Source organism: Lactuca serriola, chromosome 1, assembly GCF_051521515.1.
Source record: "Lactuca serriola cultivar US96UC23 chromosome 1, Lser_US96UC23_V15, whole genome shotgun sequence".
NCBI classification, from domain to species: Eukaryota; Viridiplantae; Streptophyta; class Magnoliopsida; order Asterales; family Asteraceae; genus Lactuca; species Lactuca serriola.
Genome location: NC_136408.1, coordinates 33,466,015 through 33,492,811, shown reverse-complemented (window position 1 = coordinate 33,492,811; position 26,797 = coordinate 33,466,015). Strand labels below are relative to the sequence as shown.

Sequence of the window (26,797 nt, the reverse complement as noted above, 5' to 3'; positions counted from 1 at the left end):
TCCCCTGCCAGTTTCGGTTTTTGTTGCTGGGGAATCTCTTCTTAATGAACCTCTTGGGGTTAGACACCATCATAGCATAATCCTCAGACGTGAGGTCATACTCCTCCAAGTTGAGGTCTTCGTCCTCCATCACAGCTTTACTTTTTGACAGGAGGGCCAGCGAACCTAGGCTTGAGACAACATTCTTCTCCTGCAACACAATCTTCTCCTGAGATTTGAGAATGCCCACCAGTTTCGCCAAGGAATATGATTTAAATTGCTCATGGGCTTTAACTGTAGACACCACTGCTCTCCACTCTGATCTTAGACCATTTAAAAACGTAACCTTCTGCTCAATAAGCTTCCTTTCGATGTCATGTTTGATCATCTTGCTGAGAAGATGATTGAAGCGATCGAACGTTTGGGTCACAGTTTCTTCGGCTCCTTGCCTGAATTCTCCAAACTCATACAAGAGTAAGGTTTGGATAGAGTGTTCAAGATCCTCGTCTGTAGAGTACAATTCACGTAGCCTATCCCAAACTTCCTTTGCCGTCGTGCATGAACTTACCAACCTGAAAGTGTCAGACTGAAGGGCGAATCTGATCAATCTTAACGCCTTGATATTGCACTGGAATTTATCTTTTTCATCTTGCGCAATATCTTTAACATCTTTCAGAAGATCATTATACTCTTTTTGAGTTTTAATAATCCTTGAAGTTGCAGAATGAGAAAACGGTCCAGAAATAATTGCTTCCCAGATGAGGTATCCATTATCCTCAGATCCTATAACGTAATCTTCAAAGTGATGCGCCCAGACTTCATAATCATGGGTGTACAGGATGGGAATCTTCGTGGTAGATCCAATGCTGTTCGAAATATTGATGGGATTCGATTGCGACTCGTCCATAATGATCGAATAACTTGTTTAAAGATCAGACTTGTAATAAATCAGATTAGGGCAAAACAATAAATATCAAGATACGTCAATAATGAGATGACGGCTCAATAAATATCAGTAATTGCGGAAAACCCTAATTGAAACCTTTTTCACAGAAAAGAAGTGTATCGATTACACAGCCTCCTGCTCTGATACCAATTGATGAGATTAAAACTTAATCTTGAAGATCGATTAGATCTTAAACAGGTAAATAAAGATTAAACAGCAAGAACACGAAAACAATAAACAACTCAAGAATGAATCAAACGTGTCGAATGATTATAAAACAACCCTCAGAAGAGCTCGATCAAGAACATCAACTGTAGAGGGTTAAAAGGTTTACAGGAACGATGAAGAAAAATTAAAGCTATCGTAATTCTCTCTATTGTATTCTAGATCGTTAACCTAATATGCATGCAAGCATATTGTTATATAATAAACCTAAGAGGCTCACGGTTGGACAGGCCCAAACCGGAGTACAAAATAATTGGACTAATAACCGAGCCCAATGACGCAATACTTAAACAAATCTTCAACCCAACAAAAACATGTCTATTTAGTCGTAAAAACATTCCTAGTGCATGTTTATTGACTCAAAATTAAACCATGTATGCTTTTAATTTGATCGTAAAAATGAAAAAAAAGAACCATGGATCGAATTAAATTAAATAAAGAGACAATTAACGACCAACTTACGTTTTGTTGGCAGCATAAACGTAACAGCCCAGATTTTACAGAAAAAATTTCATTTATTTAATCATAAATACCAACCACATTTGTTTCTAAAATCCCATTACATAATCATAGTGTTTCTTTAAAAATCAGAGTACCAAAGACTAAGTGCGGAAATACTGGAGAATGCATGTCACACCATCAAGCCGGGCCCTTGCCCTTACGGTCAGAAGTACTTGAAACAACCAACAAACTGTAAGCATACGCTTAGTGAGTTTCCCAAAACACACATAACATATAATCACATAATGTCATGCACACATACACATAAACTTGCCATGGACCCCCTCGATGGTCTTCATATGGAATGCCATGGGCTACCCCCATGGTCTTGTATCCCCGAGCCATGGGCTCCCCCCATGGTCTTACCAAATGCCATGGGCTCCTCCCATGGTCTTCACATAAATCTATAATCAAATAGCAAACCATTACATATTCCAATACTAATCATCTCTGATCAATTAATGTTTAATTAGAGTAAGTCTTAATCCATTAAGCCCTTAAACTTTCACAACACAGTCCCAAAACACATATTTAATGAGGGATTTATTGCATGAATGGAACTGAGAAGCCAATAAAGTTTACAACTTTAAGTCAAGAGGAGTCATGAAGGGATCAGATCTAACTTATTAACCCCTGGAAACCTCAATATCTTGGACAACCCAACCAAAATCCCAAAATCATGGTAAAACTTTAAACAAAGAGATCTAGATGCATACAAGGCAAGATGTCAACTTTATACCTCAAGAAGACTACTATTGGTGAAGAGTTTCTGGATATATAATCCTTCTTCCAAGCTAGATGCTTCCAACTTCCAATCTCCTTCCAAAGAATCACCAAAATCAATTCTCTAAGCTCACCACAACTCACACACTCAAACTTGCAAGGTGACATACGAACTTAGGGTTTCTGGATAAGGGAGGCCGGTAAAGAGGCCAGCCAGGGGTTTTATGTTCTTTAAATAGGATGCAACACCCTAAAATTAGGGTTTCATCCCAGCCGCCAACTCGTCGAGTTGGGTCGTTAAAACCCGCGACCACAATATTCTCAACACGACGAGTTGGAGCTCCCCAACTCGTCGAGTTCCAACAATGATTTCTAATATTTTGAGAAATGTCTTATACCTGGACCAAACGTTACAATAAATCGCATAGAGAGGATGCAATGGTACAACAATGGCAGCACCCGAACCAATATTAGCAATGACACCTCTTTTCCTTTCAACCATTCCTTAAATCACAAGTCTTGTTACCAAACTCATACCTATCATAATCACTTTCATCACATGCATCCAAACTTCTTATTCAACCTCATGAAGAAACCTAGCTGCAGGATAAGTCACCCTGACATTTTCACCAAAATACCCACGTCCAGTTCGTCACCATAAATCACCTTCAACATATCCCTAACTCCAACCACCATATTCTCGGCGGAAAAATCCATAGTGAAAATCTTGATGTTAGTGGTTGGGTGCATCGATACAATCCCATCAGAAACTTCTTTAAGCTTGGGAAGGTTTACGCTAACCAAGATTAGGTAAAGACCCATTTAAGTTAGTTGGAAGGCAAAGACTTTGCCAATGTCGTTAGTTTCTTCAGTGATGGTAGCCCATGAATCATAGTTTTTTAAGTTCTCAGGTGGTCAGAAAAAAGTGATGACAACCCATTTGAGCAGAGTGGTAATGAGTTTGAAAACTGAAAAAAAAAACTAATTACATAAAATGGAGCAATTATGTATTTACATATGTTTATTTCATTTATATATATTTTTAATCTATTGTACATATATTTTATTATACTATAGGATAAATGGAACACTTACATGTTTTCATAAGTTTATTTCATTTATGTTGAAAATTTGAAAAAAAAATGAAACATTAGTCATAAAATTGGAAAATATTGAAAACTTAATGTAAAAAAAATACAGTGTCTTTTACGCCACATTTTGTTTTGCTTCTTACGCATCATTATGGTACGTCACTAGTGACAACTGGATGACCAAAAACAAACCGGTCAACTGGTCAGAATTGCAACAGATTGAAAACTTAGTGACTTAATTGTAAAAGAAAAAACATTTTGTCAAAATCGGAAAAAATGAAATGTTAATGACTTTTGTGCAATTTACCATATATAGAGAAATCTCTACAAAAGTCCCAATATTTTTGGCTGGTTTACGGAATAGTCCAAAATTATTATTATTTTTTTAAAAAGTCCTAAAACCCGGTAATTTTTTTTTTATTCTGACTCTTTTTCCGGTTCAGCCCATAACAAATTAATTTAGGTTTATTTCGTAAATTGGCCAAAAATATTGAACCTATTTTGTAAACTAACCTAAAATATTATGACTTTTCTGCAAATACCTTTATTTATATTTTTGTTTTTTTATTGAAAACTCAAGTAAATATATTTGTTATTATCAATATTATTAATTAAATCCATATATAAATATAATTTAAATACATATTTATACATATAAAAATGTATTTATATGTAAAAATACGTATAAATATAAGAGAAAACTACAATAAAGCCTACATATTAGCCTCATAATCGATTTACTCCTTATATATATATATATATATATATATATATATATATATATATATATATATATATATATATATATATATATATATATATATATATATTATTCAATTAAGTCCCAAATATCGGTAATCGTATTCAATTTAACCCTTTGACCCGGTCAACAGGTCATCCAACTTTCAAAAATTATATTTTGGGCCCAGCTTTTAAAACTTATTACAAATTTGGTCCAAATTTTACACTTTTGGCCCAGATTTTAAATTTTGTTACAAATTTGGTCCAACTTTCATAATAAAATTGTAAAATTTGGGCAAAGGGGGTAAATTTTGGACCGAATTTGTAACAAAATTTAAAATATGGGTCAAAAGTGCAAATTTTGGACCAAAGTTGTAATAAATTTTGAAATTTGGGCCAGAAATGTAATTTTTGAAAGTTGGATGACCTGTTGACCGGGTCAAAGGGTTAAATTGAAAACGATTACCAGTATTTGAGACTTAATTGAATAAAAAAAAATATATATATTGACTAAATCGATTATGAGGCCAATATGTAGGGACTTTATTGCACTTTTCCCTAAATATAATAAATAAACATGAAAGACATATTTATGTATTTTATATCTTAAAAACGGTTTTAAAGTTTTTTTTTCCATTTAAACATATTTATACGTTGTTAAGAAAAAGAATTGGATGATGATAGAACATATCGGTACAACGAACATATCAGGTCATGGTTAAGTATGGTAGACCAGACTATGCTTATGTATGGTGGACTAGAAATGTATGGTGGACAAACGACCATACTCAATGTAACACCCCAAATTTTTGCAAACTTTTTCGAGACTTTAAAATGCTATGGTTTTAACAAAATCATTACAAGTATTAACCCACATTTAACAAAAATCGGTCCCACAAAAACATTTATGATTAAAACATCAGGTGTTACCATTAAATATCAATACAACCATAGCACACGAATAATAATGTAACATCCCGGAATATCAGAAGTAGAGTTGAAGGGCTAAAAGTGTAAATGTGAGAGGGCAACTCGGCGAATCCACGAGTGGACTCGACGAGTAGGGTCGCGACTATGGTCGCGTGTTAAGTGACCAACTCGGCGAGTTGGTGCTGAGTGGAGAAAACCCTAATTTCGGAAGTTGAGCCCTATATAAAGAGCATAAAACTTCTTCCCCAGCCTCTTTACCTTCCCTTTGAGTTCCAGAAACCCTAAATTCGTGTGAGCCTTCCTTGGTGAGAGATTAGAGCCTTGGAGGAGGTAATCTTGGAAGGAAATTGAAGAGCAAGAAGAGTGGAGCAAGGGGCTTTGCAGAGAATTCGTTCATTCATCAGTAGGAGCCTTCATTTGAGGTAATAATCTTCTGTTTGAGCTTTTGTGCATCTAGATCTATCTTTTGTGGGGGTTTTGGGGCATAAATGAGCTCCATCTCAAGTTTGGTGTAAGATCTGAGGTTGCTACCTCAGATCTAGGTTGTTAATGACCCAGAAAGCCATAAAGTCTATGCTCAAGAGTTGTTGGTGAAGTTCTTTTGTCCTAAACCCTAGCCTTAGAGTGTAAAATGCCTAGATCTCCTTGGATTCACGTAAAGTTTGCCACTTTACGTGATGGATGGCTTGTAGAAGAGGTAGATCTATAGTTTAGAGCTTCTGCATGGCTTGGAAAGCCTCTTTATGGTTTCCGATCTAGGGGTACTCGGCGAGTCACAACGGTGTACTCGGCGAGTTGCTTGAAGATAGGATGGAACTCGACGAGTTGGATGATGATGGGCAGGAACTCGGCGAGTTGGAAGAACAACTCGGTGAGTTGGTTGTAGATAGCCTTGCACTCGGCGAGTCTATTCTTGGACTCGGCGAGTCTGGTCGTAAGGTCCTAACCTTTCTTCTGGTTGAGCTGTGAATCGGTGAGTCGAGTATGAAATGACTCGGAGTTGTTGGACTCGGCAAGTCTCGGGGTGACTCGGCGAGTTGAGTCGCGGATTGGGAAAGTTCTGTGCATGGGGACTCGGCGAGTAGAGTCAGTCAGGGGTTGACTTTGACTTTGAATTTGACCAAGGATTGACCATGTAACAGCCCGGAATTCCAGGTATCGTTATATTTATGATTTTGGGTGTTTTAAGAGGGGACTCGGCGAGTTGGAGCTCAGACTCGCCGAGTAGGTTCGCGGATCTGGTCGCGGGTTCGCGACTGGACTCGACGAGTCCGGATATGGACTCGGCGAGTCCGCGCTGTTTAGCGAAACCCTAACCGTTCAGGTTTGGGACACATATAAGGGGCCTTATGGGCGTCATTGTTCACCCTAGTCTTGTGAGTGAAACCCTAATTCGATTGTGAGCATCTGGAGCAAGGTAGAAGACCATTATTGATCTTTGAAGTGTTATTTTGCAAGGAGGAGGAGGCTTGGTTAAGGGAACAACAGGAGAAGCCATATTCTGAGGGTTGGGGACACAGAGCAACGTTATTCAGGTAATAATTTCGAGTTGATCCCTTCTATGTTGATGTGTATATGGATTTAGGGTTTATTGAACCCTTTTGTGGCTAGATTGAGTGTTTCCTTAGTCCCCCAAGCGATTGGAACCCTATATTGGGACCCTTGGAAGTCCAGAGCTTCTAGGGAATCAATGGAGGTTTTGGATTGGAATCCTTATGCCTTAGGTCAAAACGTAAATTATGAGTCATGGGGTGTATTATGAGCACCGAAATGAGGACTTTACGTGATGAATCAGTCTAGGAAGGCCAGACCTATGAATGGTAGGACCAGATCTGACCTTAGAAAGCAGTTTGAGCGGTTGCATGGCATGGACTCGCCGAGTCCGATGAACAGACTCGGCGAGTAGCTTGAAGATCAACTGGGACTCGCCGAGTTGTTCTTCAGACTCGGCGAGTTGAGTCGGGGTGGCCCCGCGATTCTTCCAGGGGGAACTCGTCGAGTCAAGGGGGATACTCGACGTGTAGAAAGGGAATCTTAGAGAATTGGTGAGGACGTCTAGACTCGCCGAGTCGCCCTAGCGCTCGCCGAGTCCGGTCAAGTTGACCGTTGATCGTTGACCAGAGTTGACCTATGTTTGACTTCTTAGGGATAGTCAAACTTAGAAGATAAAAGTGTTAATAAGAGATGTATGATGTTATAGGGAGATTGTAGCTCGGCGGATCGAGCACGAGTGACTTCGGGATTTGCTAGCTTTCGATATTCACGAGGTGAGTCTTCTCATTATACCGTACCCAGAAGGGTTTGACTGTGTGACCGGAAGGTCGGATATGATATGTGATATATGTGCTATATGTGATAAGATAATTGTTATGCGTGCTATGTATGTTTATGTGGGCCGGAAGGCATTATGTTATGGGCCGGAAGGCGTGTAATCTGGACCGTAAGGTTGGCGTGGGTAGGACCGGAAGGTTTACCCAGCAGGGACGGAAGTCCCCTGAGACACAAGGACCGGAAGGTCAGGGCCTGGAAAGGCGTATGTGCGTAAGTTGTATTTTGGGGAACTCACTAAGCATTTATGGTTACAGTTATTGTGTATGTGTTTCAGGTACTAGCGAGGACCGTGGGAAGGCGCCGGCGTGATCTGTACACACTGATAGATGTTTTGTGATCTTGGGATTCATATGATTTGTATTCTGACATGACACTTGGAATGTTTATGCCTTGTTTTGAATGAAAATACTTTATTTTGAAATGAAAATTTTGTTTGAAAATTTACGTTGTTACAAATTGGTATCAGAGCCTTGGTTTGAGGGATTCGGGTGCACCTTCGGGCGTAACTGAACTCAAACTGAGGATTTGAGGAAAACTTTTAAAATAAAGGAATAAAATTTTGTAAATGATTTTGTGGTAAACAAGAAAGAAGCAGTGTGTACGATCAGTCAGCGCCCGAACGGTAAAGATCCCCAAAATACCTTACAATGTTATGTTAAGAGATAAGATATGATGTGAACTGTTATGCATGCTAGAAGACTAGGTATTCATGATAGGACTAGAGTGGCCTGATTTGTGATGCCTTGGTCTAGGGAAGTTTGCCAATATGAGATGCTTTGATAGCGTGCAGATAGATAGTGCATATCAAAAGTAGAGTACTCACTATCCGGGGTTTGGGGAGGAAGATTTGGGATGAATGCTGATGCGGTGTGGTCGGTAGTATTGGGCCCGTACTACCGAAGACACCGGGTCAGTGGGAGACCCAAGTAAGAATCCCTGGATATCGGAGACTGAGTAGGGTTGCGTTATCGAGTGCAATTATACTCGATGGAGTCTCTGATAGTTTTATGTTGTATTTCAGAGACATCATGGTTAGACCACGCCACGGACCGAGTACGAGCGGTGTGAGTGATGAGGAGATTCGTCAGATGATTCATGAGGAGGTGGCTGCAGCGATCCGGGCTGAGATTCCGGAGATGTTTGGGTCTATTAAGACCACCTTGATGGAGACTTTTGATGAGCGGTACGCCGCATTGACTGAGGCTGCAGCCACTGCAGCTACCGCAGCTGTGGCCGCTGCCAGGCCACAGGGGGGTGACTTGTTGCTGTTTCGGGAGTTCAGCAACACGAAGCCACCTGAGTTTGATGGGACGCAGGATCTGATTGCTGCGATGAGGTGGATCGCTGATATTGAGGGGTGCTTTTACACTTGTTCATGTCCGGAGCATCTGAGGGTACGGTTCGCTTTGAACCAGCTCCGCCTGGGAGCGAAGGATTGGTGGAAGTTCGTGACAGCGAACTTCACTTTGGCAGAGATTTCAGCAGTGACATGGGAGGGGTTTACCTCTATGTTCAGAGACGAGTACGTTCCCCCGGTAGAGAAGGAACGATTGGTTCAGGAGTTCTTGACCCTCAAGCAGGGTACTGATTCGGTTGCAGTGATCACGCGGAAGTTTCATGAGAGGGCGATGTTCTGCCCCGAGCTGGTGTCCACAGAGCAGGCTCGGATGAGCCGGTACTTGGGTGTTTTGAGGAGGGATATCCGGGAGTTTGTGTCAAACTCCACCTATCATACCTTTGCTGAGCTTCCGGCGAATGCCAGGAAGCGCGAGATCGAGTTGGAGACTCAGGCCAGGGAGGAGGCCGAGTCTCAGCGGGTGGACCGGCGGCCGGCTCAGTCTCAGCCGGCAGCCAAGCGGACTAAGTCCGCCGATTCGAGGACGGGAGGTCCGAAGGGCCGCACTTGCGGGAAGTGCGGCAAGGGTCACGAGGGGACATGCCGATCTGGTGCTTGCTACAAGTGTGGCAAGTAGGGGCACATCGCTAGGGATTGCCCCAAGGGGTTTATGGTTTGCTTTCATTGCAACCAGACAGGCCATCGGAAGGCCGAGTGCCCTCAGCTTCTTCAGGGATCTGCACCTACTGCCAGGGCTACTGAGACTCGACCGGTGAAGGCCGAGGCCCCGAGGGCTCATGGGAGAGCCTTTCAGCTGACTGCAGAGGAGGTCCGCGCTGCGCCCGATGTTGTGGCAGGTACCTTCCTTGTGAATTCTGTGCCTGCTTTAGTGTTATTTGACTCGGGTGCGAGTCGGTCTTTTGTATCTCTGGCCTTTAGTCAGCATATCAGCGTTAGTCGTGAGTCGTTGAGTCGGCCTCTGAGAGTTTCTATAGCTGACGAGAGAGTAATTTGTGCCACGGAGGTTCTCCGGGGATGTGTGTTAGAGATTTTCGGGGTTCAGTTTCCGATTGATCTGATTCCTATTGCGATGGGTGATGTCTGTGTCATTGTGGGCATGGACTGGTTGAGCCGATTCGGCGCCGTCATCGACTGTGAGCGTCAGCTGGTGACTATACGAGACCCTAGTGGGGGAGTTCTTTCGGTGTACGGCGAGGGTACCCGTTCGGGATCAGCTTTTTGTTCGGCCGCTAGGGCGAGGCAGTGTCTACAGCAGGGCTGTAAGGGTTTTGTGGCATATGTAATGGATACGCGGGAGGTTTCCGAGAGACCGAGATCAGTTGAGGAGGTCCCAGTGGTGCGTGAGTTTCCAGATGTTTTCCCCGAGGAGCTGCCGGGAGTGCCTCCTGTGAGGCAAGTAGAGTTTGGTATCGATCTGGTTCCGGGGGCCGCGCCTATCGCTAAGGTGCCTTATCGTCTTGCACCTCCAGAGATGCAAGAGTTGTCCTCGCAGCTTCAGGAGTTGCTGGGGAAGGGATTCATTCGGCCGAGCAGCTCGCCGTGGGGAGCACCTATTCTGTTCGTCAAGAAGAAGGATGGTTCACACCGGATGTGCATCGATTATCGGGAGTTGAACAAGTTGACGGTCAAGAACCGTTACCCGTTACCGAGGATCGATGATTTATTCGATCAGTTGCAGGGAGCATCTTGGTTTTCCAAGATCGATCTGAGGTCGGGGTACCATCAGGTGAGAGTGCGGGATGAGGACGTCCAGAAGACAACGTTTAGGACGCGATATGGGCATTATGAGTTTGTGGTGATGCCTTTCGGGCTCACCAATGCCCCGGCCGTGTTCATGGATCTCATGAACAGGGTATGCAGGCCGATGTTGGATCGGTCAGTGATCGTATTTATCGATGATATTCTAGTGTATTCGAGATCTAGAGAGCAGTATGAGGAGCATTTGAGGGAGGTCCTTGAGGTATTGAGATCGGAGAAGCTTTATGCAAAGTTCTCCAAATGTGATTTCTGGTTGCGGGAGGTCCAGTTCCTAGGACATCTCGTTAACCAGGAAGGGATTCTGGTCGATCCGGCCAAAGTCGAGGCAGTGATGAGTTGGGAGGTGCCGAAGTCACCATCGGAGATCAGGAGCTTCCTTGGGTTGGCAGGGTATTATCGGAGATTTATTAAGGATTTCTCCAAGATCGCAGTGCCGCTCACCAGATTGACCCGGAAGGGTGTTGCATTCACATGGGGTCCCGAGCAGCAGACCTCCTTTGAGACACTTCGCCAAAGGTTGTGCGAAGCCCCGGTATTAGCTCTCCCAGAAGGGATGGAGGATTTTGTAGTATATTGCGATGCATCGATTTTGGGGTTGGGTGCAGTGTTGATGCAGAGGGGTCATGTGATAGCTTATGCGTCGAGGCAGCTGAAGCCTCATGAGGCGAGATATCCCACGCATGATTTAGAGTTGGGGGCAGTAGTGTTCGGTCTCAAGATTTGGTGTCACTACTTGTATGGGGTTCGATGTACGATATACACGGACCATAAGAGCTTGAAGTATTTGATGGATCAGCCCAACCTAAATATGCGTTAGAGGAGGTGGTTGGATGTGGTCAAGGATTATGATTGTGAGATCCTGTACCACCCAGGCAAGGCTAATGTAGTAGCCGATGCATTGAGCCGCAGGGCGGAGAGCGCTCCACTGCGAGATGTATGTTTGAGATTGACTGTGATAGCTCCAGTGTTGGATGCTATTCGTGGGGCACAGGCCGAGGCCGTGCGACCAGAGATGCAGAAGAGAGAGCGGGTCGTTGGTTTGGTTTCAGAGTTCGTTACGAATGGACGAGGGCTTATGACGTTTCAGGGTCGGATTTGGGTACCGTTCGTGGGTGGTACGCGTATTACTTTGATGGAAGAGGCTCATCAGTCGAAGTTTTCGATCCATCCGGGGGCTACGAAGATGTATTTGGATTTGAGGAAAGAGTATTGGTGGCCCTGTATGAAGAGGGACGTCACATGGTTCGTTGAGAGGTGCTTGACCTGCCGCAGGGTTAAGGCCGAGCACCAGAGACCGCATGGCAAGTTGCAGCCATTGGAGGTTCCCGAGTGGAAGTGGGAACAGATCACTATGGATTTCATCACCAAATTGCCGAGGACTGCCAGAGGAGTTGATGCAATTTGGGTGATTGTAGACAGATTGACGAAGAGCGCTCACTTCCTTGCCATCAGTGAGAGTTCTTCAGCGGAGAAGTTGGCGGAGATATACGTGAGAGAAGTGGTATCTCGGCATGGGGTGCCGATCTCGATTGTTTCAGACCGTGATGTGCGCTTCACTTCTAGATTCTGGAAGAAATTCCATGAGGAGCTGGGTACTAAATTGCATTTTAGTACCGCATACCATCCCCAAACAGACGGTCAGAGCGAGCGAACGATTCAGACGCTGGAGGACATGCTTCGAGCGTGTGTGTTAGATTTCGGGGGTAGCTGGGATGCGTATTTACCCTTGGCAGAGTTTTCCTACAACAACAGCCATCATTCGAGCATTGGTATGCCACCCTTTGATCTGTTGTATGGTAGGAGGTGTCGGACCCCCATTTGCTGGGGAGAGGTGGGACAGAGAGTGATGGGCAGTACAGAGATCGTGCTTCAGACGACAGAGCAGATTCAACAGGTTAGACAGAGGTTATTGACCACCCAGAGCCGACAGAAAAGTTATGTAGACAGACGCCGGTCCGAGCTTGAGTTTCAAGTCGGCGACTTCGTACTCCTGAAGGTCTCTCCTTGGAAAGGAGTGATTCGATTCAGGAAGAGGGGCAAGTTGGGGGCCCGGTATATTGGGCCTTTTCGTGTGATTGCGAGGGTAGGACGGGTGGCCTACCGTTTGGAGTTGCCAACGGAATTGAGACAGATCCATGACACTTTTCATGTGTCGCAATTGAGAAAGTGTATAGCCGATGAGTCGGCAGTGGTTCCATTAGAGGACATTCAGGTGGATGCGAGCCTGAATTATGCCGAGAGACCAGTGGTCATCAGAGATCGGAAGATCAAGGTTCTAAGGAATAAGGAGATACCTCTGGTGTTAGTTCAGTGGCAGCACCGGAAGGGATCGGAAATGACCTGGGAGCCGGAGCATGAGATGCGGGAGCAGCATCCGGAGCTATTTTCGGAGTGAGACTTCGAGGGTGAAGTCTAGTCCTAGTGGGGGAGAGTTGTAACAGCCCGGAATTCCAGGTATCGTTATATTTATGATTTTGGGTGTTTTAAGAGGGGACTCGGCGAGTTGGAGCTCAGACTCGCCGAGTAGGTTCGCGGATCTGGTCGCGGGTTCGCGACTGGACTCGACGAGTCCGGATATGGACTCGGCGAGTCCGCGCTGTTTAGCGAAACCCTAACCGTTCAGGTTTGGGACACATATAAGGGGCCTTATGGGCGTCATTGTTCACCCTAGTCTTGTGAGTGAAACCCTAATTCGATTGTGAGCATCTGGAGCAAGGTAGAAGACCATTATTGATCTTGGAAGTGTTATTTTGCAAGGAGGAGGAGGCTTGGTTAAGGGAACAACAGGAGAAGCCATATTCTGAGGGTTGGGGACACAGAGCAACGTTATTCAGGTAATAATTTCGAGTTGATCCCTTCTATGTTGATGTGTATATGGATTTAGGGTTTATTGAACCCTTTTGTGGCTAGATTGAGTGTTTCCTTAGTCCCCCAAGCGATTGGAACCCTATATTGGGACCCTTGGAAGTCCAGAGCTTCTAGGGAATCAATGGAGGTCTTGGATTGGAATCCTTATGCCTTAGGTCAAAACGTAAATTATGAGTCATGGGGTGTATTATGAGCACCGAAATGAGGACTTTACGTGATGAATCAGTCTAGGAAGGCCAGACCTATGAATGGTAGGACCAGATCTGACCTTAGAAAGCAGTTTGAGCGGTTGCATGGCATGGACTCGCCGAGTCCGATGAACAGACTCGGCGAGTAGCTTGAAGATCAACTGGGACTCGCCGAGTTGTTCTTCAGACTCGGCGAGTTGAGTCGGGGTGGCCCCGCGATTCTTCCAGGAGGAACTCGTCGAGTCAAGGGGGATACTCGACGTGTAGAAAGGGAATCTTAGAGAATTGGTGAGGACGTCTAGACTCGCCGAGTCGCCCTAGCGCTCGCCGAGTCCGGTCAAGTTGACCGTTGACCGTTGACCAGAGTTGACCTATGTTTGACTTCTTAGGGATAGTCAAACTTAGAAGATAAAAGTGTTAATAAGAGATGTATGATGTTATAGGGAGATTGTAGCTCGGCGGATCGAGCACGAGTGACTTCGGGATTTGCTAGCTTTCGATATTCACGAGGTGAGTCTTCTCATTATACCGTACCCGGAAGGGTTTGACTGTGTGACCGGAAGGTCGGATATGATATGTGATATATGTGCTATATGTGATAAGATAATTGTTATGCGTGCTATGTATGTTTATGTGGGCCGGAAGGCATTATGTTATGGGCCGGAAGGCGTGTAATCTGGACCGTAAGGTTGGCGTGGGTAGGACCGGAAGGTTTACCCAGCAGGGACGGAAGTCCCCTGAGACACATGGACCGGAAGGTCAAGGCCTGGAAAGGCGTATGTGCGTAAGTTGTATTTTGGGGAACTCACTAGGCATTTATGCTTACAGTTATTGTGTATGTGTTTCAGGTACTAGCGAGGACCGTGGGAAGGCGCCGACGTGATCTGTACACACTGATATATGTTTTGTGATCTTGGGATTCATATGATTTGTATTCTGACATGACACTTGGAATGTTTATGCCTTGTTTTGAATGAAAATACTTTATTTTGAAATGAAAATTTTGTTTGAAAATTTACGTTGTTACAGACCAGTTGACTTCCAGGGACATTTTGGTAATTGTTGTCATTTACTTTGAGTTCAGTGTTTTGGTGGTTGGCCAGTGGTGGAGATCATATCAGTGGTCGGAGCAGCTTGGGTTTATATGTTCAGCTGGCAGTTGCGAGGTGAGTTATCCTCACTATATCGACAGGGTCTACGGCACCAAGGCCGACCCTTTATTGGATTGTGATCTGGGTATCGTTGTTATGTTATTGCTTTGCTATGTTGCATCCTGGTAGTTAGGATGGTATATGTTAGAGACCTGGTTAAGGTCGGAATCCTGGTATATAGGATGATGCTATGCTAGTGACCGGTTAGGTCAGTATCCCGGTTAGGATGATGTTATGCTTTGTGATCTGCTAGATCGGTTTGATTGGATGCGATATTATATGTTTGAATGTTTATGTGCACATGGTTGTTGGACTGAGGTTGGGTTGAGGCGGGACCTGCTTTGTGCTGTAGGCTAACATACCCAGGGCGGACCGGTTATCCCGAAGGCCCAACGAGCGGTCCGGATTGGCTGTAGGCCTCAAGAGGGCGGACCAGATGTGCCGGGGCTCGGAGAGTGGACCAGGCTGACTGAAGGCCCAGTGCGGGCGGACCAGTCATACTATAGACTCAGAGAGTGGACCAGGTGGATTGAAGGCCCGGTGCGGGCGGACCAATCACACTGTAGACTTGATGTATGTGGTTAGACTCGATGTATGTGGATAGACTCAGAGGCTGGACCAGGTGGACTGAAGGCCGGTGCGAAGGACCATTCACACAGAAGACCCGAAGTGCATGGTTGTTCTGTGTTCTGTTATGATATGGCATGTTATGCATGTATGGTATATGTGGTTGGTATTTTGGGGATATCTCACTAAGCTTTCGGGCTTATAGTTGTGGTTTAATGTTTTTCAGGTTCTTCAGGAGACCGTGGCAAGGCAAAGGCGTGATTGTACCGCTCCTCATGATTGTGTTTTATGATGTGGTTATGGGAAGACTCTGATAATAATTGTATTGAAAACCTTTTTGTAATAACTTTATGAAAATGGGTTGTTTTTGAAAAGTTTAAATTGATTGAAATTTTTAGACCGTTACAAGTTGGTATCAGAGCCTTGGTTTGAGTGAATTGGAGGAACATTCGTGTGAATCCAGTCTCAAATCGAGGAGGGTTTTCAAAAGAGAATTTATAATGGTTTTCAAAATGAGTAAAGGAGGACGCGGAGGTACGATCAGCCGGAGCCAGTAAGTAACCCCAAAATACCATACATGTTATTTGTTTTTGAGCTTTGATAGAACAGCATGCTAGTACTAGGCGAGGGATCTTCTGGATTTCATGATAATGTTGCCTGATTTATGATGCCTGTTAGCCTAGGGTTTCCTATGTGGGAGACTTCCAGTGTTCCTCTAGGAATGAGGTTTGAGTGCTTGTTATGTATGTTCTTCACTAGGGTGTTGTGGTATAATTGATACAAATATGGGTAGGTGTGGAAGGTAGTATGGGCCCGTACTACTAAAAGCACAGGACCCATACGTGTATCAAAGAAACCATAACCTCTAGGGATGGGTTGGGGGTTGGTTCCCGAATTAGTGGGAAGTATCTGAGATCTTGCGGTGTTTTTCAGTATGGAGGTTTCGAGGCATGCTAGGAGTGGATCCGGATCGGGATCGGGAGCAGGAGAGGGCGGTTAGGGTGGGTCAGTACCGCCCGAGGTTATTGGTCAGATGAGCACAGACGAGTGGATGCTAGGATTCGTGAGATCCTGCATGATGAGGTTGTTGCATTGTTCCGGACCGAGTTGCCGGAACTGTTTGGGTCGATCAAGACCGCCATGGTTGAGTATTTTGATGAGCGCTATGCGGCTCTCACAGAGACGGGTGCCGCGGCGGCTACAACGGTTGTGGCAGCGGTAGGGGGAGGAGATGGTTGGGGTTTTCGGTATCGGGACTTTGATAATACGAAGCCTCCTACCTTCGATGGGGTTCAGGACCCGATTGTTGCTATGAGATGGTTGTCGGATGTGGAGGGGTGTTTCTTCACATGTTCATGCCCTGCTGATCATAGGGTGAGGTGTGCTATGAACCTGTTGAGGCTCGGGGCAAAGGATTAGTGGAGATTGACCACGGGGTCATATTCGGATGCGCAGAGGGCTGCGGTTTCTTGGGATCAGTTCCGGGAGATGTTCAACAGTCGTTATGTTCCGCAGGTTGGGAGAGAGAGGTTGGCTCAGGAGTTCCTGGAGCTGAAGCAGGATTCTGAGTCGGTGACGAAGATCACCAGGATGTTCACTGAGAGGGCGATGTTTTGCCCGGAGTTCGCTTCAGAGCAGGCTCAGATGTCCCGATATCTGAGTATGCTCAAGAGGGATATCAGGCAGTTTGTGTCTACGCAGAGGTGCGAGACCTTGTTGGAGTTACAAGAGGCCGCCAGGCGGCGTGAGTTGGAGATTGAGTTGCAGTTGCGAGAGCAGAGGCAGGCTCCGGTGCAGTCGCAGCCAGCACCAAAATGGTCCAAGATTGTTGATTCTAGATTGGGATATCAGGGAAGCCACACTTGTGGTAAGTGTGGGAAGGGTCATACCGGAGTTTGTAGGTCCGGTGGTGCATGCCGCAAGTGCGGAAAGGAGGGGCACTATGCGAGGGGTTGTCGGCAGACAGCTCCGGTTCTGGATCTGAGGATTTGTTATCATTGCCATCAGGTTGGACACTTGAGGGTCAACTTTACACAGCTTGCTGCAGGACCGGTGCAGGCTCCAGCACCGGCCACTTTGAGGATTACGGGTGGAGGTCAGGGTGGAGCGGAGCCCCCAAGGGCTCAGGGTCGTGCTTTTCAGGTTACAGTAGAGGAGGTTAGGGCAGTGTTGGATGCAGCTGCGGGTATGTTTCTTCCTTGATGTCTTGTTATTTTGTTACTATTTTGGAGTATTGTATATCTGCTAGTCTCGTTGTGTGGTTTCTGGTATTGTATTTGTTGTTGCTTGAGGGTTATGGTATGGTTAAGGGTTTGGTGTTGGGAATTTCGTTGGTTATCATTCGTGAGGGCTATTAGTGGGAATCTGGCTTTTGGTCTGAATGTCGGGTAGCATCTGCAGTCTGAGGAGTGGTTAGCTGAAGGTCGGGTTTCTTTCGAGCCGAGATGATCCGTGTTGATATGTGATTTTGTGATGGTTGCTCGTTCTAGTGGGAACCAGTTCGCGTGTAAGGGACTGTGTTGTGTAAGGTTGATAAGGGAGGTCGGTGATGGCGACCGGTGGTTGATAGTCAGTGCTCTAAGTGGGGGAGAATTGGAAAATTCTCCGGAAGATCGATGGGCATGAGAGGTTGTTTAGCTGCTTGGGATTTAGCAGTGGTTCCGTCAGTCGGGCGTAGGCTGGTATGAGCAAGTGTCAGTCAGACGGGGCGGGATACAGACCAAGGGTGATTGATTGTGGAAGGCCTGAGATCGGGCCGGGATTGAGTATATAGGATGGAGATTGAGTTCAGAACCCCTAGAGGGCTAGAACAGTATGCATAAGAGAGTTTCCCAGAGGGATAACTCGGAATGATGAATGCTAGTTGAGCGGTCCGGATAGACTGAAGGCCGGTAGGCTCGGAGGATGGTCCAGACAGGCTGAAGGCCCTGGATGGCGGTCCAGACCTACTGAAGGTTCTGAGAGTGGTCCAGATTGGCTGAAGGCCTGGTAAGGCGGTCCAGTCATGCTGAAGACTCTGCATGTGTTGATAGATCGATACGAGGAAATGGATTGAGTATGTCGCGATGTTTTAGCATCAGAAGGTCTGGCCCCGGGTATTAATCATGATTAGTGAAAGGTAGTACATGGGCTCGAGAATCCTTGCGAGCAGATTCAGAGCATGTGTGGTGCATGGGATAGCGGTTATGCTATAAGAAAATGGTGTAGTATTGAGTGAGCACTGTGGCACTTGTTGTAGTGACAAGGCAGCCAAGTGGATTTCCTTGGTAAGGAAAGGGAAAGGAATGTAGCTCTGAGAGGGAGTGTAAGTTCACGGAAGTGAAAGGAGTAGTGCAGAGTTAGGATTGGGGTGTTCCAATCATGGTTGACGAGCAGTGTGTCTGCGGCTGTGGTATGGAATCACATCCGGGATGGATGTTTGCTGAGGTCACGAAAGGAACTTCCGAGGGTGTAGAGCCAAAAGGATCGGAAGGAATGCAGGGATGGAATCTTGGATTTCCAGTTTGATTTTGATCAAGGATTTGTGTACGCGGTGGAAATTCATCCTGGGGGATGTTTGGAGGTATCGCCAGCGTATCGGGTTTTCCCAACCCGAAGATGTTAGAGCCAGTTCAGCATGGGTATGAGACTGTGGTGGAGAACTCATGGGAGTTGCTCTGAGGCTGAAGGATGTGTCATCCTGTCAGCATGGAGTGGATAAATTTGGGCTCAGGCCGGGAATTCCGGTGGTTCATGGTTATTTCTAACTTGTATAAGTCGATTGATTGTTGTGATTTGGAGCGAGTGATGCATCATGGGGTGGTACTCAGTTGATAAGTGTGGTCATAAGAGGGTGAGGCTGGTGGCCGGCTTGAAGCGGTGGTCAGAACACCGCGGAAAGGAAAATTGAGTTTTGAGTTCCGATGGTTGTGCTTTGAGGAACCTAGTCTGGTTAATGCCAGGTAGTGCATTGCGAGAATAGTTCTGAAGTTGTGTTGCCGCAGGCTTCGAGGACGAAGCCTAATTTAAGTGGGGGAGAATTGTAACATCCCGGAATATCAGAAGTAGAGTTGAAGGGCTAAAAGTGTAAATGTGAGAGGGCAACTCGGCGAGTCCACAAGTGGACTCGGCGAGTTGGTGCTGAGTGGAGAAAACCCTAATTTCGGAAGTTAAGCCCTATATAAAGAACATAACACTTCTTCCCCAGCCTCTTTACCTTCCCTTTGAGTTCCAGAAACCCTAAATTCGTGTGAGCCTTCCTTGGTGAGAGATTAGAGCCTTGGAGGAGATAATATTGGAAGGAAATTGAAGAGCAAGAAGAGTGGAGCAAGGGGCTTTGTAGAGAATTGGTTCATTCATCAGTGGGAGCTTTCATTTGAGGTAATAATCTTCTGTTTGAGCTTTTGTGCATCTAGATCTATCTTTTGTGGGGGTTTTGGGGCATAAATGAGGTCCATCTCAAGTTTGGTGTAAGATCTGAGGTTGCTACCTCAGATCTAGGTTGTTAATGATCCAGAAAGCCATAAAGTCTATGCTCAAGAGTTGTTGGTGAAGTTCTTTTGTCCTAAGCCCTAGACCTAGAGTGTAAAATGCCTAGATCTCCTTGGATTCACGTAAAGTTTGCCACTTTACGTGATGGATGGCTTGTAGAAGGGTAGATCTATGGTTTAGAGCTTTTGCATGGCTTGGAAAGCCTCTTTATGGTTTCCGATCTAGGGGTACTCGGCGAGTCACAACGGTGTACTCGGCGAGTTGCTTGAAGATAGGCTGGAACTCGACGAGTTGGATGAACAACTCGGCGAGTTGGATGATGATGGGCAGGAACTCGGCGAGTTGGAAGAACAACTCGGTGAGTTGGTTGCAGATAGCCTTGCACTCGGCGAGTCTATTCTTGGACTCGGCGAGTCTGGTCGTAAGGTCCTAACCTTTCTTCTGGTTGAGCTGTGAATCGGTGAGTCAAGGGATGACTCGGTGAGTCGAGTATGAAATAATTCAGAGTTGTTGGACTCGGCAAGTCTCGGGGTGACTCGGCGAGTTGAGTCGCGGATTGGGAAAGTTCTGTGCATGGGGACTCGGCGAGTCATCGGGTTGACTCGGCGAGTAGAGTCAGTCAGGGGTTGACTTTAACTTTGACTTTGACCAAGGATTGACCAGTTGACTTCCAGGGGCATTTTGGTAATTGTTGGCATTTGTTTTGAGTTCAGTGTTTTGGTGGTTGGCCAGTGGTGGAGATCGTATCAGTGGTCGGAGTAACTTGGGTTTATCTGTTCAGGCGGCAGTTGCAAGGTGAGTTATCCTCACTATATCGATAGGGTCTACGGCACCAAGGTCGACCCTTTATCGGATTGTGATCCGGGTAGCGTTGTTATGTTATTGCTTTGCTATGTTGCATCCTGGTAGTTAGGATGGTATATGTTAGAGACCTGGTTAAGGTCGGAATCCTGGTATATAGGATGATGCTATGCTAGTAACCGGTTAGGTCGGTATCCTGGTTAGGATGATGTTATGCTTTGTGATCTGCTAGATCGGTTTGATTGGATGCGAATTATTATATGTTTGAATGTTTATGTGCACATGGTTGTTGGACTGAGGTTGGGTTGAGGCGCGACCTGCTTTGTGCTGTAGGCTAACATACCCAGGGCGGACCGGTTATCCCGAAGGCCCAACGAGTGGTCTGGATTGGCTGTAGGCCTCAAGAGGGCGGACCAGACGTGCCGAGGCTCGGAGAGTGGACCAGGCCGACTGAAGGCCCAGTGCGGGCGGACCAGTCATACTATAGACTCAGAGAGTGGACCAGGTGGATTGAAGGCCCGGTGCAGGCGGACCAATCACACTGTAGACTTGATGTATGTGGTTAGACTCGATGTATGTGGATAGACTCGGAGGCTGGACCAGGTGGACTGAAGGCCGGTGCGGCGGACCAGTCACACAGAAGCCCCGAAGTGCATGGTTGTTCTGTGTTCTGTTATGATATGGCATGTTATACGTGTATGGTATATGTGGTTGGTATTTTGGGGATATCTCACCAAGCTTTCGGGCTTACAGTTGTGGTTTAATGTTTTTCAGGTTCTTCAGGAGACCGTGGCAAGGCAAAGGCGTGATCGTACCGCTCCTCATGATTGTGTTTTATGATGTGGTTATGGGAAGACTCTGATAATAATTGTATTGAAAACCTTTTTGTAATAACTTTATGAAAATGGGTTGTTTTTGAAAAGTTTAAATTGATTGAAATTTTTAGACCGTTACAAATAATTACACCAATACAATAAATAAGGAACTTAACAAAGTTTCACTTCATTCCCCATCTCATAACCTCTACTTCCATCTATCATCTTTACCCTTGAATACAACCTTGGATATACGACATTAAAAAGAGACACGCAAGACAAAAATGTCTTGTGAGCTACGTGGGTTTTAGACCATAAAACATTTCAATCATTTTCAATAAATAATACTTTCATTCATACTTTAAAGTATTTTCAATCATTTACATGAAAATCATTTCATACATAACATAACATAGTTTAGACCATAAAACCTTTTCAAGAATTTTCAAGGGAAACTCTTTTCATGCACGTCATATATATCATTTCATTTCAAAAGACATCTTTCCACATTCCATTCTCTTTTATCATGAAGGGCTACTAACGATGTTCAACCGTTGCCATTTTTATACTTAGGGCTGAACAATATCTCACAACGGGGAACCGCCACCCTGATAGATTCATTTATATCCCGTTAAAGGGACATCATGTCTCGAGCAATATATTATTTTCATAACTTTCCATGCTTTATACATTCTATATGTAACGTCCCATTTTTCACAACCTAAATTTTTCATTTTATTAAGGTGAAAATTCCCCATTTATAAGTCTATTAGTAAGAAAAACTGTTTATTCCAAATTACATTTATTAAAAATCAGAGTATCATAGAAAATGTTAAAGCCTCAATGTTGCTAATAAGTGTACAGTCCCGCATCCACAAGTTACAACTAACTTCCTTGGCACTCTTCCTAGGATTACCCTTGCTCCTACACCATTGGTTGCTTTTGTGCATGCTTGTTGTACACAACACGGGGTTAGATAGACTGTCGAATAATCAAATCTGCCCTAAACCCACAACCAAACAAGGAACAAGAAGTAAGGCCAAGTCGATCATTCTAAGGCTATTCAATCCAAATCATATACAACTAATTAACTTGTAACATCCATAAAATTCAAGCCAATTTAAAAGTTTTTCAACATTCAAAAAACCTTATTACTTATTACAAAATATTTTCAAAATAGTTTGATACAAGAGTATCCCAGAAATCAAATCATAAAAATGCGAGGAGGTGCACGATCACGCCTTCGCCTTCGCCTTCACACGATCATCCAAAGTACCTGAAACAAAATCCGAAACTGTAAACTCGAAGCTTAGTGAGTTACCCTAAAATACCAACACCATACAATCATAATCATATCATATCAAATAAACAACATGCATACAGAGTCTACAGAATGACTGGATTGCCCTCACTGGGCCTGCAGTCTATCTGGCCCACTCTCAGAACCTTCAGCATGTCTGGTCCGCCACCCGAGCCTTCAGCCTGTCTGGACCGTTCTCCGTGCATTCGGCCTGACTAATGTGCCCTACTGGGCCTGCAGTCTATCCAGATCGCCCTGGGTATGTTGACCTACAACATAAAGCAGGTCCGCCTCAACCCACCCCCAAACACAATCAACACATAGATAACAATGCTAGCATATACAACAGTCAAACTGATCTAACATATCACTAATCATGGCAACATCCTATATACCATGATACCGACCTAATAGGTCACTAACATAGCATCATCCTATATACCAGGATACCGACCTAACAGGTCTCTAAGCATATCATCATGCAATGAACCCGGATACAAACAGAAAGGGTCGGCATTAGTGCCTTCGACCCTGTTAGTATAGTGAGGACAACTCACCTCACAATGTTGATTTGAACTGAAATATCAAACTCCTGAAACATGGATCCAAACACCAACACCTACAACCACCAATGATCAACTTCCATAAATACCCAAATTACCAAATACCCGAAGAAGTCAATTCGCCAACCATTGGTCAAATTCAAAGTCCATGGTCAAGGTCAACAGTCCATGTTGACCCAACTCGTCGAGTACAGCCATTGACTCGTCGAGTTCCTTCAGAACTCAAAGAATCATGAAAACCCTAGTCGACTCGCCGAGTTTCCAGATAACTCGTCAAGTCCATGCAGTGTCCAAAATGTCGGGAAAACCCTAACTAACTCGTCGAGTCATCTCACTGACTCGTCGAGTCCATGCAGAACCAAAAACGGGAAATCTTCATCCGACTCTTCAATTTAACCATGCAACTCGCCGAGTCCCTTCATTCCTTTTCTTATTCAGAAGCTTTTAAGCAAAACACGGCTCCAAATTGTAGATCTAGCCTCCTTGGGCAAAGTTACTATGTAAAGTTGCAAACTTTACATGCATGCAAGGCCTTAAATGCCAAAACCAAGCTAAGGAAGAGATTTAAGCCAAAGAGAAGGGCCAAATCATGATAAATTCGATAAATTTATGACTATGAGGGCTTAGAGGAGTCCAGATCTGAAGTTACAACTTCAGATCATGCTCAATACCAGGAATGACCCACAAAATGGCCTTAAACCCTTGAATAAGGAGATCTAACACTAGAATGATCAAGGTAAAACATCCTTACCTTCAAACAGAAGCCAAGACGAAGTAGGTACTGGATCTACAAGCTTCTCCTCGATCCAAGCTCTTGAGTCTTCAAGTTTCTTTCACTAAAACCGCCTTCCAAGCTTTTTCACACACAAAATGAGGAGTAATACACGATTAGGGTTTTCTGAGGTTGAGGGGGACGATAAGAGAGGCATAGGGTGGCTAATGAGCCTTTAAATAGGGTGCAAAACCCTAGAAATTAGGTTTTCATATTCCAGCTCCAATTCGTCGAGTTGGGTCCTCCAACTCGTCGAGTAGGTTCTAGAATCCACGCGACTTTAACCTTCTCTACACGACGAGTTGGGGCATCCAACTCGTCGAGTAGGTCTAAAAACATTAATATAAAAATTTAAAATTTATACCTGGGAGTCGAGGTGTAACAATTCTCCCCCACTTGAACTAGACTTCGTCCTCGGAGTCTGCTGTGGTGAACAACTCCGGGTAAAGCTCCCGTATCTCTGCCTTCGGCTCCTAAGTCCACTTGGATCCCCTCCGATGCTCCCATTGTACCATTACCAAAGGCACCTCCTTGTTCCGTAGAACCTTCACTTTCCTCTCCAGAATGGCCACTGGCCTCTCCACGTAATTCAGGCGCTCATCGACATGAATATCATCTAATGACACTACTGCCTCCTCATCTAGTATGCACTTCCGCAATTCCGAGACGTGAAAAGTGATGTGGATCTGACTAAGTCTATACGCCACCTTGCTAACCCTGGCAATAATCCTGAATGGCCAATGTATCGGGGACCCCAACTTTCCCCTCTTCTTGTAGCGAATCACACCCTTCCAAGGTGAGACCCTTAGCAGTACCATGTCACCCAACTAGAACTCCAGCTCAGATCGGCGTCTGTCGGTGTAACTCTTCTGCCGACTCTGAGCGGTCTGCAGCCACTTTCTGATCTGTTGTAACCTCTCGGTAGTCTGTAGAACAACCTCTGTCCGTCCCATCACCCTATGACCACTCTCACCCCAACAGATTGGGGTGTGATATCTCCGTCCATACAACAGCTCATATGGTGGAGAATCAATACTGGAATGAAAGTTTTTTTCATAGGAGAACTCTGCAAGGGGTGAGTAGGAGTCCTAGCTCCCACCGAAGTCAATAACGCAGGCTCTCATCATATCCTCGAGAGTTTGTATGGTCCGCTCACTCTGGTCGTCTGTCTGCGGATGGTAGGCTATACTGAAGTGTAGCCACGTGCCTAGTTCCTCGTGGAAATTCTCCCAAAAACGGGAGGTGGACCGAACATCAAGGTCTGAGACAATAGAGATCGGTACCCCATGGCGAGCAACGATCTCACAGATATACAAGTTGGCCAACTTCTCGGCCGATGAACTCTCCCGTATCGCTAAAAAGTGGGCGCTCTTGGTCAATCGATCCATGATGACCCAAATAGTGTCGAAGCCCCTTGCCATCCTCGGTAGCTTGATGATGAAATCCATCGTGATCTGCTCCAATTTCCACATGGGAATCTCCAGAGGCTGCAGCTGGCCATGCAGCCTCTGATGCTCGGCCTTGAACATTTGGCAGGTCAAGCACCTCTCAATGTACCATGCGATCTCCCTTTTCATGCATGGCCACTAGTAACTCAATCACAAATCCCGGTACATATTGGTGGCCCCGGGTGAATAGAGAAGCGAGACTTATGAGCCTCCTCCAGAACAATCTGTCTGACCCTATCAGATATCGAAACCCAGACCCGACCGCAACAGTTCTACAATCCCCAGCTATCCTGCACAAATCGGATGTTCTTGTTGGATTAATGTCTAAGTCCATAACTATATTTGGTAAGACTTGACCCGACCCGGTATGGTCCATTTGGGTTGCATGGCATCATGCACTTGGATAGACTAGAAGAGAGAAATAAGACACTTATGGTTATTAATATATTATAAGTTCTAGTATATTAATAATAAGAATAATAAGATTATTTAATTAGTATTGATCAAGAATTAATCTAGGATTAATTAAGTGATCAAAAGAAGACTAATTAAATATATGGGTTGATTGTGTAAATCATCCATACTTGTATAGTGGGCTAATGCTCCATGGATAATCAAGTTGGGCTAAAACCCATAGGATGGTCCATGGATGCTCCATGGTGTATTTGTACCCATGGATCCAAGGAAATGGAAAGCCATGACAATTAAGAGTTTACCCTAATTGTAACACTATATAAAGATATTATTCTTGGCAAAATCGAACTAGTATTATTCTAGAGAGGGCTAGCCGATTTCATGAAGTGTAGAATTCTCTCTAAGTTATTCCAAGTGTATTTGGTGTTGTGTGAACCATTTGAGGTGTCACACTTGGGGCACTTGGCACTCAAGCTTCATGAAGACTTTCTACATCAAAGAGGTATGTATTCTATCTTGCTATAGTTATTGTTTTGTATGCTAGATTAGGATAATACCTTGGAAGTTCTTATTTGCATGTATAATAGAGAAAACATAGATCCAAGGTATTTAGGGTTGCATGTACACTTAGGAGTGTTAGAATGCTCAAAACCCAACAGTGGTATCAGAGCCTAGGCTTGTTTTCTTGTTATACTTGCAAAAGAAGCTGGAAAATCGAGTTTTGATGCTGTTTGCCCAGCAGACTCGCCGAGTCCATAAATGGACTCGCCGAGTCCAAGGCAAAATGCATCCAACTCGCCGAGTTGGTTGATGCCACTCGCCGAGTAGGAGCCCCAGACAGCATATATTCGAGGTTTT

The 26,797-nt window shown here is 44.9% G+C and overlaps 1 pseudogene; it reads right to left on the bottom strand.

Moving 5' to 3' along the window:
- Positions 1 to 2,045: 2,045 nt before the first annotated feature.
- Positions 2,046 to 26,797, bottom strand: part of LOC145053347 (very-long-chain 3-oxoacyl-CoA reductase 1 pseudogene) — a 49,982-nt pseudogene continuing 25,230 nt past the window's right edge.